Raw genomic sequence first — 14,422 nt, forward strand, 5'->3', positions numbered from 1 at the left:
CAATATATACCAATTACATATACATACAGTGGAAAAAGTTCCAGATTTAATTGTCTTTGCATGTTTATAACATCAAACAGATTTAAATATTAGAAGACAACATGAGTAAACACAAAATTCCGTTTTTAAATGAAGGTGTTTATTATTAAGAGAGAAACAAAATCTAAACTAGGATTAATTATTGCAGATAAGCTTTATTTTAAACTTAATGTGACACATTTAAGCTCCAAATTAAACGTGGAACTCAGTGTTTCTAATAGAAATAAATTATATTTCTTCCTCGTATGTCTTCAGTTTATGATCTCCGATACTTTCTTGTATTTTTCTGTTTTATATTCCAAATCAAACGCCGCCAGGAATCTGATTGTAATTACCACATATCTCCACTAGGATGAGCAATTTCCCACCTTTTCAGGTTTAATGTTTTTGACTAATAAAACTTTACGTCAGAAGTTGAAAAGTAGCCTACTCACATTCTCTACTTACGTAGAAATAAAGATACTTGTATGTAAAAGTATAATAGTAAAAGTACAGGTTGGACTGTTCTACTCAAGTAAAAGTAAAGGGCAAGTTATAAAATGTACTCAAATACAAAAAGTAAAGAATACAAAATGACTTTTCATGAGTCTAAAATAAAGTTCAGTTAGTTCAGAAACATCAGAACAACAGGACGTCCATGATTTGCATTGAAAATAAATCTAAGGTGAACATTTAATTAAGATTTGTTGAGTTATATTTGCACAAATTAATCAAAAATAAAGACAAAAAATTAAAGCTGAGCAAAGTGATGATGTCTTTATATGTAAAATATGTATTCTATTGATATAAATCGATAAACAATTTGTTTTTTGTCAAGATGCAAAAGAAGACTAAGCAAATTGCTCTTTTATATTGATCAATAATTTAATATTGCATAAATGCCGCTGCTAAAATTAGCTTGTCAAAATGTAACAAACCATGAATCATATATATTATGATATATGTCATTCTATTTGATGATTGAATATATCTTCAAAACAAACGAGGGAATTGGTCCAGTTTTTGTCATTTATTAAAGGTTTAAAAATTGCAGCAGCTGCAGAACTCCACAGCAAGGGAAAATAAGCTGACAAACAGATGTAAAACAACTTTAAACCGTTTATATTCCCTTTTTCTTCGCTGTCTATGTCGGCTTCCAGACTCGTTGCCATAGCAACCGACACAACATCTCCGTTAACCCGCAAAGCAGAGAATAATATATTGACCAGAACGTCCTGCACTGTAGGAAACTTCGTGCTTTTGGAGCGGTCTCCTCTCAGGTTGCATTCACGCTGCCTTCATACCTTATAAAAGCTCACTTCAATCGGCCAGACCTAGATTTTTAGGCTGATCAGAGTTCCCCTTTGTAGTACACGTTAGAATTTGCATGCACACTCCCCAAACGAATCGGACTTTCTCGACAAACAAGAAAGTCTTATTAAAACGAACTAAATAAGGCTAGATTGATTTTTTTTGCACTTGAGCGGGTTTTATATTGTGTTTGAACTGGAAACAATAGACATAAATGCTGGAAACCACCAAATCTGGCAACCTCAACGAATGGCCAAGTTTTTTTTTAAAAATGAGCGTGAGGCGCATGCGCCATGATGCACATTATTATGAGGGAATTTCCACGTGACCGTTTCAAATAAAACGCGGGCTGCATTTTGCCACAATGCGACATGAAACAGCGTTCTCATACGCAACCATTCTGGAATCCGGATTTTAAAAAAAAGGGATAATTTCTGATCTCCCAAGACGCCAAATCCGCTTAGACACCCAGCCTAACGACTGAAGACTTTTCTGGATCAGACTGAAATCGATTCCGTGTTGGTGCTGCCTATTAATTAGGCGTCCACCTGCTGAGTATCAGCTGGTGTACCGACAGAGTAGACCGCAGGAGCGCCATGTTTGAAGTCGCTGGGTTTATTATAAGGTAAGTTATCTTTCGGAAACATTATTCAAAGTTGTTTGTTCACTGTTATTGAAGCCATTTTTTGTGTTTAAACAGAGCAACAGAAGAGGAGCGGCCGATCGACCATGGCGTCTCGGCGGCGGTTTGTTTGGCTACTGGCGTACCTGAACTTTCCGAGGAGGACAATATGGCGTGTGGAACTAGCAGCAGATCGATAATGGATATTTTAGGTGATCTACAATCAAGCCTTCAATCAACCGGAGGACCGCTTCAAGCTGACCGGGGGATCCGCCCGACCCAACAAACTTAGGTTGGGTCAAGCAACTGTTCGATGGCGGATCCAGAATGCATCTCAGGGTAGGAGCTGTTGCGGGTTTGATGCTAGCTGCTGATGCTAACGCTGTGGTTGAAGGCCTACGCTAGGCCGCTTGGTGGTTTGGTTTGACTCTCTGCTGAGAGTCAATGTTTTAAATCCTTTTGTTTTGAGGTTTTTGTGCTGCTTTTTGAAGCAGTTGCTGTGAGTTCTGACTGTAGGTTTAGGTGCAAGTAGCATGTTGGAATCTGAAGTTCATGGTTGACAGTTATGAGGGAAAAGAAATATGGCTGCCAAGGTTTTGGCGAATACAGTTTAGAGAAGTTGAGGCTAAATATCACCAATACCCCTTCATAGCATAACAAATATTAATGATAATCTAATGTGGATACATTGATATATTACAGCAGCATTAAGATAATTATCTGTTTGACCAAATATTTTAAAGTGTTTTGTGGTAAAAATAAGGTCATACATTTCAACGTGCATACTTTTTTATTTTTTGTATCTACTTAAAATGTAGTTTCAAATATTTCAACGACTGGGTTCATACTTAAATAATTAAATAACTCGTAAAATTTCATTTACGTTCAACAATTAAGTGACAGAAACGTTTATATTTGCACTAAAAAAAACAACACGGCGTTTTGCGATTTCATCTTGCAATTTCATTTCTTCTGGTTGATGACATCAACGGAGAGAAGTCCATGAGCTGCAGGTCGGAGGTCACAGTGGTAATGTTCACACAGGGATGCCCAGGTCCAGTCCTTGAGAGCTACAGTCCTGCAGCTTTTGGACGCATCGTTACTCCAACAGACTGGGACCAGCTATGAACGGCCTGGCAACGGGCCATTCATTGGATTCTGGTGTGATGGAGCAGGGATGCGTCTGTAGGCTGCAGGACTGTAGCCCTCAAGGCCTGGACTTGAGCACCTCTGGTCTAATCCATTACTTAAGCTTACTTAGTTTGACCAAGATATGTAACTGGTGCAGTGTTGACTTTTATTTAGACATTAAGTTAAAGGGAAGGTTTTCATTTTGGTAACATTTGTTTCTGCGTGTGATGAACGAAGGTGTCAAATCCCTTCGCTATAAATCGCTGGGTAAAGTCAGAGTTCATCTATTAAATTCACTGAACTGAAAGCTGGAGTATAGATATTTTTAGAAGTGTATTTGATTCTGTCTTTATTAAATTTAATATAATTTCAGTTTTTATATATACATCTTAAGGTTATCTTGGTGAGCTATGGTTACAGGTTAATTTTCTACACTACAGACAAGTAATTGTTAGGAATGCTCAAATATGAACATTGGACTGATGTTAATATCCGATAGTGACACTGGTTACCTGTATTATGGTTTTTTATCTGATTAATCAGAATAATAATACAATACTTGCTAAAATATTCATTTACAACAACGCTATATCCGTGTGAATTTTTGAAAAGTGTCTTTCATTCTGAGTTTAAGTGTTTATATATGAATCCTGCACTTGTCTTGTCACCTTCCTGTTCTTTTGTCCTTCAGGAATCCTTTTGGATGATCTTGCTTTTGTCTGATTTCAACCTTCATCACTCTCTTCATCCCCCTTCGATGGAAAAGATCTTCATCACCCCAAAACATTTTGTTTTTGTTTTGGACAATTTTGTTTAGACTTTATATTTTGTTTTATTTTAAATATTTAAAATATTTCTGTCTTAAATGTTACTCTGTTGTTACTACATTATTTATTTGAAATATTAACTTTTGTTTTCTGTTTTTTCTCTCCACAGAAGCTGCACCTGGTCTGACGTTTTGATTGGTTGTGGTTCCTTTTTGGATGACGGCATGGGCTGACATGATGCTGCCATCGCTCAGCCGTTCTCCCTCTCCTGCTGTCAACTTCTCTCTCCCATGAATGTGTTGAGTTCTCCTAACCAGCTGGCCTGTTGTTGTGTCTCTGCTCTGTCTTCTCTCAGCTCCAGTTGGTCGCGGCAGGTGGCTGTTGGTCCAGAGCCCGGTTCTGGTTCTGCTGGAGGTCTCTTCCTGTTGGAGGGGAGTTCTTTCTCTCCATAATTGCTACATGCATGCTCTGTATGAGGGGTTGCTGTGAAGTCAACGACTCAACACAAGCCGCTTGCTGTCGGCCCCTAGTGGTCAGGAGGAGTAAATGGTGTAAGTCACTGACTCCATGCAGTCTGCTGGGTTTCCTTTGGTGCAAACTTTAAACTACTTTAATAATTAACTGAACTTATTAGACATTCAATTAGTAGCAATTGGAATATAAGTTACTGAATTAAAATTATTCCAAAGTTTATTGAGATGACATTTGTTGTGAATTGACGTTACATAAAATTAAATGCTTAAACCAACAAAAGTGCCCCAACAACTAATACAAAAACTGTTTAAAAGGTCAACCACCAAAACTAAAACTGTTTAAAAGGTCAACCACCAAAACAAAAACTGCATAAAACCTTTAACGTTTATTCACAGCAACGTTGTCGAGGAATGTTACAAAATTGTTCCAGATTATAAATTTGACTTGATCCTAGTCATCAATGCTTCAAGTTCAGTTAATAAAGTAGTTTAAAGTTTGTACCAAAGGAAACCCAGCAGGCTGCATGGAGTCAGTGACTCACAGCATTTACTCCTCCTGACCAGTAGGGGCCGACAGCAGGTGGCTTGTGTTGAGTCGTTGACTTTGCAGCAACCCCTCATACAGAGCATACATGTTGTGACCATGGAGAGGAAGAACTCCCCTCCAACAGGAGGAGACCTCCAGCAGAATCAGAACCGGGCTCTGGACCGCAGCCATCTACCACAACCGGTTGGAGCTGAGAGAAGACAGAGCAGAGACACAACAACAGGTCAGCTGGTTAGAGAACTTGGCACATTCATGGAAGTGAAGCGTTAACAGCAGGAGAGGGAGAACGGCTGGGTGATGGCAGCATCGTGTCAGCCAAAGCACTCCTGCAGGAAGGAACCGCAGACAGTCAGAATACCAGTCAGTGCAGAAGAGCGCCTCCTTCAGGCCTCACCCAGAGCAGTTGGAAACTGCTTCTACCTTGTTTTTCCCCTCCGTGGGCTGCCACCTTATCGTGGTGGAGGGGTTTGAGGGTCCCAGAGATCCTAGGAGCCGACAGAAGCTTCGTCCCTCTGTTTGGGTCGGTCCACTGGGGAAAAGGCTCCTAGGGGAGGGACCGGACCAGAAGATGAATTTCATTTAATTTTGATCTCAACATTTGGATGGCGGAGCACATGGTGGAGGTACAGAGATTGCATTTGTTTCTGCGTGTGATGAACGAAGGTGTCAAATCCCTTCGCTATAAATCGCTGGGTAAAGTAAGAGTTCATCTATTAAATTCACTGAACTGAAAGCTGGACTACAGATATTTTTAGAAGTGTATTTGATTCTGTCTTTATTAAATTTAATATAATTTCAGTTTTTATATATACATCTTAAGGTTATCTTGGTGAGCTATGGTTACAGGTTAATTTTCTACACTACAGACAAGTAATTGTTAGAAATGCTCAAATATGAACATTGGACTGATGTTAATATCCGATAGTGACACTGGTTACCAGTATTATGGTTTTTTTATCTGATTAATCAGAATAATAATACATACTTGCTAAAATATTCATTTACAACAACGCTATATCCGTGTGAATTTTTGAAACGTGTCTTTCATTCTGAGTTTAAGTGTTTATATATGAATCCTGCACTTGTCTTGTCACCTTCCTGTTCTTTTGTCCTTCAGGAATCCTTTTGGATGATCTTGTTTTCGTCTGATTTCAACCTTCATCGCTCTCTTCATCCCCCTTCGATGGAAAAGATCTTCATCACCCCACAACATACTGTTTTTTTTTTGTTTGTTTTTGTTTTGGACAACTTTGTTTGGACTTTATATTTTGTTTTATTTTAGATATTTAAAATGTTTCTGTCTTAAATGTTACTCTGTTGCTACTACATTATTTGAAATATTAACTTTTGTTTTCTGTTTTTTCTCTCCACAGTAGCTGCACCTGGTCTGACGTTTTGATTGGTTGTGGTTCCTTTTTGGATGACGGCATGGGCTGACATGATGCTGCCATCGCTCAGCCGTTCTCCCTCTCCTGCTGTCAACTTCTCTCTCCCATGAACGTGTTGAGTTCTCCTAACCAGCTGACCTGTTGTTGTGTCTCTGCTCTGTCTTCTCTCAGCTCCAGTTGGTCGCGGCAGGTGGCTGTTGGTCCAGAGCCCGGTTCTGGTTCTGCTGGAGGTCTCTTCCTGTTGGAGGGGAGTTCTTTCTCTCCATAATTGCTACATGCATGCTCTGTACGAGGGGTTGCTGTGAAGTCAACGACTCAACACAAGCCGCTTGCTGTCGGCCCCTAGTGGTCAGGAGGAGTAAATGGTGTAAGTCACTGACTCCATGCAGTCTGCTGGGTTTCCTTTAGGTACAAACTTTAAACTACTTTAATAATTAACTGAACTTATTAGACATTCAATTAGTAGCAATTGGACTATAAGTTACTGAATTAAAATTATTCCAAAGTTTATTGAGATGACATTTGTTGTGAATTGACGTTACATAAAATTAAATGCTTAAACCAACAAATGTGCCCCAACAACTAATACAAAAACTGTTTAAAACGTCAACCACCAAAACAAAAACTGTTAAAAACGCCAACCACCAAAACAAAAAGTGTCTAAAACGTCAACCACCAAAACAAAAACTGCATAAAACCTTTAACGTTTATTCACAGCAACGTTGTCGAGGAATGTTACAAAATTGTTCCAGATTATAAATTTGACTTGATCCTAGTCATCAATGCTTCAAGTTCAGTTAATAAAGTAGTTTAAAGTTTGTACCAAAGGAAACCCAGCAGGCTGCATGGAGTCAGTGACTCACAGCATTTACTCCTCCTGACCACTAGGGGCCGACAGCAGGTGGCTTGTGTTGAGTCGTTGACTTTGCAGCAACCCCTCATACAGAGCATACATGTTGTGACCATGGAGAGGAAGAACTCCCCTCCAACAGGAGGAGACCTCCAGCAGAATCAGAACCGGGCTCTGGACCGCAGCCATCTACCACAACCGGTTGGAGCTGAGAGAAGACAGAGCAGAGACACAACAACAGGTCAGCTGGTTAGAGAACTTGGCACATTCATGGAAGTGAAGCGTTAACAGCAGGAGAGGGAGAACGGCTGGGTGATGGCAGCATCGTGTCAGCCAAAGCACTCCTGCAGGAAGGAACCGCAGACAGTCAGAATACCAGTCAGTGCAGAAGAGCGCCTCCTTCAGGCCTCACCCAGAGCAGTTGGAAACTGCTTCTACCTTGTTTTTCCCCTCCGTGGGCTGCCACCTTATCGTGGTGGAGGGGTTTGAGGGTCCCAGAGATCCTAGGAGCCGACAGAAGCTTCGTCCCTCTGTTTGGGTCGGTCCACTGGGGCAAAAGGCTCCTAGGGGAGGGACCGGACCAAGAGCAGCCCAGAGACATAGAGACAGTTACTGCTAAGAACTGGAGATGTAGAGTGAAGTCAGGGTTTCCCACAGTGTCCCATCAACCTGTATGGTTTTAGGATGATTCCCAGTTGGAGAAAACTAGTTGGCCTGTCAATAAATAAATAAATTTAATTAAAAATTAAAACAAGTTCTTTTTCCAGTGTTAAATGTTCAATTGAATTGAACATTTAAGAATGTGTTCTTGCATTATTATGCTATTCCCATTGTTTGTTTAAAATGGTATTAAATCAAGATATTTGTTTATCGCAATAACTACTAGGTCAGTTTATTGTCTAGTCTTCAACATAACAAATGTTGCTGGATGATCAATTGACCTAAAAGTTATCGCAATAAATAAACATTCTTTGAATACCATTTTAAACTAATAATGACAATAGTATAATAATGCAAGAATACAATCAGATTTTTTTTCTAAACATTACACACAGATTTGGAGGACATTTTAAAAATATAAAACAAATGAATTTTTTCTGGAAAAAATTTGCCCCTCACAAAAAGTGAGAGACCAAATCAGCAGCCTGACGACTTTATTGATCCAGATTTTGGTAGCAGCTAATAAATCCTGGAAGTTATTGAGCTCATTTTAATTGATGGATTTATTGTGACAGGCTGACTTCTGGCCTTGAACACCTTTTGATTTCAGTTATCAGTTCACTTCCTGTTGGGACCAGAAGACCATTCCTCCTCTCAGCAGCTTCCTTCTTTCTGTTTCTCCTTTTTATTTAGTTCTGTTGCAGTGGGAGTTTCATCGTGTCCTGCAGCAGCTTGATGCAATCAATGAGCCGACCCGTTCGGCTTGCCCATCTGAAGCGCCGCTGCTGGAGAAGATTTGAGATCAGCTTAAAAATGGCTTCACCTGTTCAGTTGGAGTCACTCTGAGCCGATGGAGGCCGGAAGAGAGACGCAGCGACAATCTGCTGCTGGAAGATCCGAGAGAAGAAGACGGGGAATTTACTGCTGAACCGACTCGAAGTCGCTTCCGATCCAGATGACCCGGTGAACTACATCTGAATCCAGCCTGGTTCCCTTCATCCATCTGTCCTGGGAGCTGAATAACCACTTTGATTTTTTGATTTTTTTACAGGGATTTTCTCAGTCTGTTGAAATGAAATTAAGAAAACCGGAAAAGTAAAACCTTTGAGATGAGACAGAAAAAGGGACGACTGTAAAGATCGGGACATTATCCCTTAAATTTTATCTCCAGTGCTGATTGTTGTCCCAATTGTTTAAAACTACTGGCTGTTTATTGAATCTGGGATGTTTTCTGGACATAATGTTTGACGTGAGGCCAGATATTAAACCTCCCAGGCACGATAATCAGTCAATGTTTATCGCAGCATTAAATATCCTGGATTATCATCCCTCAGTGTACTTCTGAATTTAAAATGAAAACATTAGATTGACTTATTTTAAGGTATCCAAGATTTGAATCACAGCTGTTGAATTTGAATACAGCATCAATTTTATTCAGTATTGATCAGCAAGAAACTTGATATTGAATATTACTATTCAGAACAGTGAGGATTTTATTATTGATAAAGAACTAATTGCATTACTGTGAATGTTAATTATGCAAACTGGTGGCTTTCGATGCACTTCCAGACTGATTTACTTCTCTACTGTTAGACAATGAAGGGCGACATGTAGATAATGTGCAGATTGTAATTTACTATCTGCACACGGTGATGTTTTTGTTTTGTTTTGTTTTTTAGCATCTTTAAGTTAAAAATGTGTACTCCAATTTCCCAGAAACACTATTTGGCTTTAATATATTAACAGAAAAATAAAATCTAGACAGAGTATATCTACATACAGTGAAAATGTTTTTCAGAACATCAAACTGATTTAGCCAGACATTGCTGCTGCTTTTTCATCTGGTTCATATTCCATACAAAGCCTCCAGAAATCTGATTGTCATTACCACACATCTCCACTAGGTGGAGCGGTTTCACATCTTATCAGGTCGCTGATCTTTAACTGTTTTCTGCTTAAAAGTAAGAGTGCTTACTGTTTTATGTATAAAACATGTTTCAGCATTTTCTTTTTAAAGTGTTAAAAATTAGGATTTATAAAAAAAACACTTGTGGATTAAATAAAAAACTGTAGCCAGGATTAAATTACCATAATTTGACTCTTCGTTCCCTTTTAGAAGACTAAATTTATTGTAGCAAAACTTAAGTGAAATTGAATTTGTTACACAAAATCCAGTTTAATAAAGTTCTGTTGTCTTAATATGTGACTCAAAAAACGCACAAGAGTTTGCATTTGTATTAAAATTTTTTGTTTAAGTTATTAAAAGATTAAATTTAACACAATTTTGGAATGGTTTCTTATATGTATTTTGTGGGAGTGGAAGAGTCAAAAATATTTAACTTTTAGTTATTTCAGATTCAAAAGTCTAAAATGTGCAACTTGTAAACTAAGAAATTTTCTTTTGTTTTCTAGAAATAGATTTTTGGTGGAAAGTAACTGTTTTTCTGTATACAGTGTCCTTAACACACCATTATATTTAACTATTAATAATATGCATTACTTTTTAAGATAAATAGTGAAGAGTTTTGTTGTTTTTTGTCACCTTAAAAGCATTTTTAACATAAATAACTGACTGTTTCACTGTATAAAAGTAGGAATGGTTTAAAAAGTTGGTTACATCTTCAGCATCGATCAGGCTAACCAGGAAGTGTCCTACCGCAGCAGCCAATCAGAATCCAGTTCTTGTTGCCAAGCAGAGCAGATGTTCAGAACTGAACTCTGATTGGCTGTTCTGTCTTCCTTTCAGTGATTCCTGAGCAGATGATGTCCCCGGGTCCATATGGTGGACCTTTGTGACTCTTGTCAACTTTAAAAGCTGCGGTCCGTCCCCCCTCCCCCTCCTGCTGCTGAATGGGGAGTCAACGCCATGCTGTCCTGCCTAAGCGTGCCTTTTGTTCCGCCTCCTCCGCTCACTCTCGGCTCCAGACTTTGTTTTGGGTGAAAGGATCCGTCTCAAATGTCCCGGTCAGCCAGCAGCAGCTGCTCCAGGACCCCGCCATTATTCCCCACAAAGGAGAGGCGAGGCGGCCCCTCCCACCCTGCTTTCTGCTCTTTGTGTCCATTCATGAGGCTGCACAAGGGCTGCCTGCAGCTTTTTCTGTGAGTTTTATTTTTGGCGAGTTGCACAAACAATGAATATCATAAAACTGCCTCAAAACCGCTCTCCTGTTTAAAGTTATGGCACAATTTAATCTCTGAAGAATTGGAGAAGATTTATGATTGTGGTGTTGGGGCCACTCTAAGAAAGTAAACATAAAATTATGAGAATTAAGAGAAAAGAGACGTAGTATAATGTAACATAACTTCTGTTTTAGCATATCTTACATTGTGAGTTTTGTTGTAATTAAATTTTAAGCTCAATAATTCATAAATTATGATTTTAAAATAGTACTACTTCCATTGGCATTTTATTTTACTTATGGGAAAAATGTTTAGTTAGAAGTGAAATAATCTGCCCATTACTTAGCAACCCCAGTGGAGTTCTGCCTGTCGCCTAGCAACCAAACCCTGAGCTACACAAATTATGTTCATTACAATTTGTTTTACAAAAAATTATGGATAATATGATTTTATTTTGTTTATTTAACTTACAAACTGTCAAAAATAGATTTTTAAAAGTGAAATAATCTGCCAGTTGAACTAGAACATTTCCATCAATATTAAGGAATTATTTACGTAGAAAAAGCTCCTATCTTTTACTAAAAATTTACTTATGAGTTTTCTAATTTCAACTTAATTCAAGATATTTGCACTAAAAACTGAACTAAATGTTTTTGCAGTGTACAGTAAGCTTCAAAGATGAAGAAAGTCCTAAAATATGACTTTAAAAAATGACATTTCTGCATGAATTCCTGGAGCAGTGAAAGTGCCAGTTGTTCCAAACTGACCCTCCCTGCTGAGGGCAGTCGGGTTTGTTAATGTAATTAGCGATCAGGTTCATTATGAGCTGCATCACAGCCAGGAATTGGCATCAGCAGCTGCTGGCGGAGGAGCCGGTTGGTGTTGACACACGTCTGGTAATGACAGCAGGAGATATTAACATGTTTATAAGGCAGATTAGCATAGCTAGCAGACACAGTAAATACCTGAAACGGCTGTTTTCTGCACTTATTCATCTGAAACAGAGATGTGCAGAAATATTCACTCAAATTTTACACATGATTCGTAGATGTTTTTTGTATGTAAAATGGTGCCTAAAATCTTTTGAAAAAAGAAATTCATATTTTTAACTTGTTTTGTTTCCCCCTATAAAGTAAAGTGTTGTAGTTTTTATGCTTCTTACCTTTAACTAAAACCTTGGACCTGTTTTTGCATAGATTTCCTCAATCACTTTTTTTCATCCATTTATCCATCTACGGAAGCCCAAACGTGTCAACAAAAAGCCACAACTGCAGATATGCTAAAATGGAAGCTATGCTACATTAAGAGTTTCAATCAACTTGCTAACATAACTTCATTACTGGTATAAATTATTTTTTAAAATAAATTCTGATTTAGCATAATTCTAATGCTAAGATAAAGTTTATCATAAACTTAGCATGGCTTTCTTTTTAGTATAAAATCAGAGTTTATTTAATATAAAGTTCATTTTAGCATAATTCTGTTACATGAAGGTGAAGTTTATGATAAACTTGTTAGCATAACTTCCATTGTGACATTTTCTGTTGTGATAAACGAGCAATAAAAACTTGTTTGGGCTGCAACAGAGGTTTTTATTTATTTATTTATTTTTTAAAATTGCTAATGGTTTGTGACATAACAGAAAAGCTCTTGGACGGTGAATACTAATGCAAAGCAGAGTAAAATTCTGTCCACTTTGAGTTGCTGTTTTGTGTTTTTAGATGTTTAAGTCCAGCAGAGACACCAGTAGCCCGTCGTTTCAACAGTCTTTGTGTTGAACAGCAGCAGAGCTCTTAAAGCTAAAGGTTGAAATGAAGGACATTAAAGGTCAATCAGGGTTCAGGAAGAGCAGCTTTCACTCAAGGTTACACAGAAATCTGTAGCTGAACGTTAAGCGCTCCATCCCAGATGTAGAGCTCCTGTTATACAATCAGATTAGAAAAGAGGAACTGCTCCTTTAAGGCAGAGTTTGCAGCTTAGCGAGGTGATGTAACGCTGACTTGATGTTTCTGCTGACTCTTGCTGTTAGCCAGGATTAGTCTCTGAATGCATGAAAGGCAGCCGGCTTGTGCCCGGCACACGGCCGCCTCTAAACGCTTTTCACCGCGTCATTAAACCGGAGGGCAGACGACAGAGCTGGTTGCTATGGAGATCTAGAGGACTGTTTTTTCTTCTAAAATGAACAGATTCTCATTTATTTGAACTTCTTTCTGATTTGTACAGTGGTGTCTTAGAGCAATAGTAGATGGAGGAAAAAATAAAGTAAATTTCTGTAAAAAATCGAGAAGATTTCTGAGTTTGAAAAGTCAAAACTTTGCAAGAAAAAACAAACATTTCTTGGTTTCAAAAGCTGGAAAAGTCGGAAATTTGCTACAAAAATACCTGAAGTTGCTGGAAAAAAGCTAAAATCTAAATTAATATAAATTTTTCTAGAAAAAAACTTGGACATTTTTTAGCTCAAGTCAAAAATTTTCTTCCAAAATTGCAAAAAAAAAAAAAAAAACACACCCGAGATTTTCTAGAAAGAAAATTTTCTAGAAAAATTAGAATATTTCTGAGCTTGAAATGTCAAAAATATTGCTGGAAAAACTTTTTGATTCCGAAATAATCTAGAAAAATCTTGAAAATTTCAAATATTTTGTCTCAATTTTCCTAATTAATTCTAGAAAACTTTTCTTACCAAAAATTTAGTGGCAAAATGTAAATTTTTTTTCATATCTTTTGAAAAATGTTAGTATTTTGGCAGAAATTTACTCTTTTATATATATATTTTACATTATGTGGCCCTAATATGCCTGTGTATATTTGGTTTCTCCATAAAGACAGAATGTTGCAGGAGCCTGAAGCTGAATGTTTGGTGACCCAGTGGGACGTTGATGCTGTAGTGACCAGTATGACCAGTATGACCAGCATGCAGGTCAGAGAGACTCTGGAGTTTCAAAGATCTGAACGTCAAACTGGAGAGGAAAAGAAATCGCAGCGTTTGTTTGGAACAAAAGATCTTTCATTAAGTCTCTCCATTCAACAGCAGCATTTAGTTGAATTTAGTTGTCGATTAAACTGAGGCAAAGTAAAAGGTTTGACAGCTTAGTTGGACCAGTTATGTAATTACATAAAATATATTGTTAAATTGTAATTAAAAACCCCAGTATCACTTACAATGTAAATACATTATGTTCTCATCTTTTCAAATATTGTTGATTGTGACCCCAGACAAAAACATTGAGTAAAAATGACAAATTTAAGCTGTTGGTCGTCAAAAGTGACAAATCTGAAGCATGATGGGTAAAAAAAGTTGAATCCTCAGGAAACAAAATAAAGAAAGAAAAGCACTTAAATAAACTCTATTAGCTACAGAACAGCTGAAATGCAAAGTCAAGTTTTAGAAGAAATGTTGTAAAATAATAAAATGTGAAATTTCATGGGTCTGAATTTAATGCTGCAGGAAAATGTTTGGTCTTTTTTAACATCTAAAAAAATAAAATCTTAAAACGATGAAAACAGAGTAAAATAATTAAATTTAATGTAGTTGGAA

The 14,422-nt window shown here is 37.7% G+C and overlaps 1 protein-coding gene and 1 long non-coding RNA gene across 9 annotated transcripts in view; both read left to right on the forward strand.

The window, feature by feature from the left end:
• The window catches only part of LOC122846989 (NACHT, LRR and PYD domains-containing protein 12-like), a 626,610-nt gene that overhangs the window by 196,640 nt on the left and 415,548 nt on the right, over window positions 1–14,422 (forward strand). The gene's annotated exons all lie outside the window — the stretch shown is intronic.
• On the forward strand, window positions 1,319–14,417 carry LOC122847065. Of its 2 annotated transcripts, none has more exons than XR_006373316.1 (4): window positions 1,319–1,954; window positions 2,030–2,290; window positions 8,461–10,866; window positions 13,714–14,417. It is a non-coding gene; the product is annotated as an uncharacterized LOC122847065 (long non-coding RNA). The 2 variants fall into 2 exon arrangements; XR_006373315.1 differs by having other exon boundaries at window positions 1,320–1,954; window positions 13,710–14,416.

Source organism: Gambusia affinis, linkage group LG17, assembly GCF_019740435.1.
Source record: "Gambusia affinis linkage group LG17, SWU_Gaff_1.0, whole genome shotgun sequence".
NCBI classification, from domain to species: Eukaryota; Metazoa; Chordata; class Actinopteri; order Cyprinodontiformes; family Poeciliidae; genus Gambusia; species Gambusia affinis.